The sequence below is a fragment of the Lactuca sativa genome, chromosome 9 (genome assembly GCF_002870075.4).
Source record: "Lactuca sativa cultivar Salinas chromosome 9, Lsat_Salinas_v11, whole genome shotgun sequence".
NCBI classification, from domain to species: domain Eukaryota; kingdom Viridiplantae; phylum Streptophyta; class Magnoliopsida; order Asterales; family Asteraceae; genus Lactuca; species Lactuca sativa.
The window spans coordinates 170,526,652-170,531,883 of NC_056631.2; the positions used below are offsets into that span (position 1 = coordinate 170,526,652).

At 33.2% G+C, this 5,232-nt stretch overlaps 1 pseudogene; it reads left to right on the forward strand.

The window, feature by feature from the left end:
• Nucleotides 1-847: 847 nt before the first annotated feature.
• LOC111895460 (tryptophan--tRNA ligase, chloroplastic/mitochondrial-like) lies at nt 848-3,085 on the forward strand (annotated as a pseudogene).
• Nucleotides 3,086-5,232: the final 2,147 nt, after the last annotated feature.

Sequence of the window (5,232 nt, forward strand, 5' to 3'; positions counted from 1 at the left end):
CATGGGAGTTACAAACCCATGGGTCATGGAAATGAAGAGTCATGACACATTAGGGTTTACATGGTGTAACCCTAGATGTGTCAACACTATATAAGAGTCCCATTCTCCACAAAATTGGCTACACAAGTTGTACACTAAGAAACTAGAGGGCTTGGCCGATTTTGAGAAGTGTGTATTATCTCAAGAGTCTTTCCAAGAGCATTTGGTGTTGTGTGAAGCATTTGAGGCATCACACTTGGGGTGCTAGGCTCACAAGGTTTCAAGGAACACAAGCAACAACAAGGTAAGTTATTCTATCTATGATTCAAGTTAAAATTGTTCCCCATGTATGCTAGATAGGAATATAACCTTGGAATTGAACTTTGCATGATAATTAGACAAACATAGATCCAAGGTTATTAGGGTTGCATGTACACTTAGGAAGTGTTAGAATGCTCAAAACTCATCAACAACGCCCTGCTGCAACTCACGATGGGGCCCAACGGTGAAGCAATTACATAACATGGTTGACTGCTCTGGCGTATATACTTTCGTATTCATCTTCTTCCTCTCTAGCTTCCCGTAAATACAAAATTAATCCCACTATTGAATTAGTGAATTAGGGGTTAGGGTTTGGAGTGATTTGGGGAGAAGATGGTTTGCTCTAATGACCAAAAACTTCCCGGAATAGGGATTGAGAAAAGAAGATTGTGTGGAAGGAAGTTGGATTGACTAAGTACTTTACTAGGCCTACTTCAACAACACAACCGAAGACACAGTGAAGGTAAAGTTTACGTGTTGCAGCTACTCTTCCCCTCCATTTCTCTCTTTCTCTCTCATCTCTCATCTCTCTCGCTAACAGACTCCCATGTTTATTCCTAGTATTGAAGATTTGGAGCATGGAAAATTACCCCCTGAAGAAATTTTATCACTTCCAATGTTTAAGGTGAACTGTAATTTTATTTTTATAGAGTAAATAAGATTTATATTTATTGTAAGATTATGATAACAATTGGAGTAGGGCAATGGCTAATTGCTGATAGATTAGCATGTTTCTACTCCTAAGGTGAACATCACTTTGTGTAGCTCAATTAACCATTTCTTGATAAATATATCTCTCTACCCGCATATGTCATTTTTTTCTATCATCTTTGCCAGTGAAGTTTTATTCTGAACATTGAAACAATGATGAGCTGAATAGGGCATGTACAATGACTTAATTCTGAAATTTAGTCTTATGTCTGCCAAGTGTTTGACATACTGTCTCTGAGAGATGAAGATGTTTGAAAAAGTCTAAAGGTGACTTTTGAACATAACCATTACCCAAAAAATGATCCAATAAACTAATTTTTTAAAACAGGTCCTATAGTACTTCAAGTACATTACAAAAAAGACTACATTTGACTCAAGAGAATCATATTCCAATTGTTGGAGGTGTTAGCAGGCAAAGATACTATTGCAGTGTTGCAACCCCTGAACCTGTTATTTCATAAACTTCCTCCACACCTATAAAGTAACTATATTAAATCTCCATTAATTGCTATTTTATATTTTCTTTCCATGTGTCCTTAACCAAATCTATGAACCAAAAAATGTATTTTACAGAAAGAGAATCGTGTCTGGTGTCCAGCCAACGGGATCTATACACCTTAGGAATTATCTTGGTGCAATAAAAAATTGGGTATCACTACAGGTACCAGTTTCATTAATGTATAAATTTTTCTATATAGTTTAAAGAATTAAACATATCATTTATATATATATATATATATATATATATATATATATATATATATATGTATGTATATATATATATATATATATATATATATATATATATGTTTTTTTTCAGGATAAGTATGAGACATTATTCTTTATTGTGGATCTCCATGCGGTATGTGCACTAAGCATTTTAGGACATCTTATTTATGCACACTAATCATAATTTTATATATTCATCACTTTGTGCTTTTCATTTGTTTTTGTAACGTTAAAACATATATTTGCTAATTCAAGATTGTTTTTTGAAATTAATGATGGTTGTTTTGTTATTGTTTTTAGAGGGATAAAAATGTTTGGGTTGGACATTTGACCTATCTGGTGTTGATGGCTTTTGATATTCTTCTTTATCAGGTTTGACTCATCATTGACCTTACCATTTTCCTTTATCAAATATTCCTTCATAGAATTAGAAAATAGAAACCGTTGTTATATTTTTACAGTCTGGTTTAGTCCTAGTTGGCGTGGATCAAAAGCAACATTTAGAATTGACATGAGAATTGCCTGAACGGATTAATCATTTATATGGTGGTAGGAAATGGAAATAATTAGGAGGGTAAGTATGACATAATAATCCACATAGTTGATGCCATTGACTTATTGACTAATTAAAATTATTTTTTATTGATTTTGCAGGCTAGGTGGTTCGATCTTTAAGGTTCTTGAGCCCTTAATTCCACCAACTGGATCACGTGTCATGTCCCTTACTGATGGTCTTTCTAAGGTATTTCTTAAACCCTTACTGATTTTGTAAGACAAATTCTTTTCCTGGGTGAGGGATCTAGACATTTTTCGAGAAAAAAAATATTAATATTATTATTTTTAATTTTGGATATGACAAGTGACAAGATCCTTATGGTATATTAGGTTGGAGTTTGACAATGGTGATAGGCCTGAATGCAATAATCTTCTTTCCATATACCAAATCATTACAAACAGGACAAAGGAAGCAACTAACTAAACTAACTACTTCAATTTTCATATACTAAAAAAAATAGTGTTATCTATTATGTTTGTTGATGATTTTGTATTATTGTAGGAAGTTGCACAGGAATGTCATGACATGAATTGGGGCACTTTTAAACTTGTTCTTACTGATGTTTTAATTGATAATCTCCATCCAATCCAGGTTCCTATTCCATTACTAGCTTTTACTTTATGCTTCAAAGATTAAAAATTTTGTTTTTTGTAGACTCGGTATGAGGAAATCATGTCAGATAGAGGTTATTGGGATGCGGTTTTAACAGAAGGTGTAAGCAAAGCCGCAGAGATAGCAGATTCTACTCTCAGTAATGTGTATCAGGAAATGGGATTTTTAAAGAGATGAACAAACAATATATAATAAATTGACCAATTTATTTTAGAGATAGCAGATTCAAGAACTGGTTAACTTTCCAGATTTGACCATTGGTGGAGCCCACCAATATTATCAAGGACCATCCCAGGCTGCAATATTCCTAGCGTGATCTTGTCTCTTCTATACGTTTCACTTGGTTTTTGTTTATTTTTAGATCACTTATTGTATCTGATAACAACTTTTCCACTTCCATTTTGTGGATTTGTCAAAGGAGTTCTAATTTTGTGTTTATCCTTTGGCCTATGCAGATAATAATAATGCTCTTACCATAGTAATCTATATAACTGTCTTCCTAATACAGAAGGAATGTTTATTGATTAGGGGTGTTTCGCAAGATATTCAATCACTCCATTTTTCAGTGATATCACAAATCTACTAAAAGGTGAGGTATCTTCTTTTACCTTTCATTTTGTTATTGCTATTATAATAACACTTGGATTATTCTATATTATAGAAAAAAAGTCAAATAAGGTACCCATAATTACTGGAGCAGTTGGGGGTGTAGGCCTCTTCTTTCTTGATATTGCTTTGGGATTATATTATCTTATATGGAAGAAGTCTAAGAGGACTAAAGAAGGTACTTCATGTATATATATCATATGTATGTATCTGACGTATTAGCATTTGACTAATCCCATGGAAAGAATTTAAAATAAATGTAGCTGACTACGCTTGCATTACATACTATTTCCTGAAATATAGGTTTTATATGAAATATTAGGTTGAGTTTCTTATGTTTTCACGTGAACCATGTGATATTTTAGATGCATCAGTGTTCAAGGGGGCAGTCAACCACATTAGGTTGGATATAAACATAACTATCTGGACAGTTAAAAGTTTTTAGAGAGTTGTACCAATTTTGGAACTCTCAGTCTACCAACATTAGAGTTTAATTGGGTGATTGAAGGTGATTTTGGTTCTTGAAACGAGACTCAATATATCATATTTTGACATGGCTAGAAGCTTTGGAGGAAACGAGATTCAAGCAAAAGTAAACACATAGAGAGTTGTTGGCACATAGTAAGCTAGATGATGCAATTGTATATAAATGAGTTCATTTTTGTATAACATTTACTCACTTTTGGAATAATTATTTGTATTTGACATATTAGTGAAATGAATTATCTTTGTTATTTATGGTATTTTATTTTGTATTATGAGATTTTTAATGTATTATTTAATTTGAAAATTAGTAAATCTATAAATAATATTTTTTTAAACATTTAAAATTATGATACACAAACATGTGTGTCATCTTCAATTATGACATGGCGTTTCTTGACAGGGGCTTTCTTGATACGCATTGCGTGTCATTAACACGCACGTCGTAAGGTTACGACACGCGAATGCATGTCATCTTCCTTTATGACAGGGCCTTCCTTGATACGCATTGCATGTCGTAAACGTCGTAATTGCGCGTCGTAAATGAGCGTCGTCTCTCTTAATGACAGGGCCTTCCTTGATGCGCATTTGCGCGTCGTCTGAGCCTTTTACGACGCGCAATGAGCGTCGTAAAAGACTGTTTTTCTAGTAGTGTTGTATGAACATCTCTTAGTTATTAATTTCCTATGACTTATGTGACTACATAGTTATATGTCTAGGAATAACGAATGTCAAACTAGAATTAACTAGAAGATAGGTAAGTTAATACATGAGCTTGTGTGACACACCATCAACAAGAGGTTAGTTGAATCACCAATTTAATTAACCATTACAAGTCTTACTTAACCCGAATTAATTAACTAGGGAACTTATTAATTTAGACAACTAGCCACTGCTTGAATTAATCTGTTTTCTAAGGATTAGCAATAACGAACGTGAACCTAATCATCTTAATCAGTAGCCAATGAAAAGTTAATCTGATATATTTACCATAAAACCAACCATAGGATTAATAGATTCGAGCCTAAACAGAAGTCCTTGTTATCATTAAATTTAGTTGCAATTTATTTGTTTAGCCGTTAGTTTCTTAATTAAGTGCTAGTTAAGTTTTCGTTAAGTTTCTAGTCTTGTAAAACTAGAGAAACCCCTTCTATTTTAGTACTTGTTTTAGATAATATTAGTAAATGGCATGAATTTGGGATTCTTGCATTTGCAGTAAGGATTTGGGACTGTGA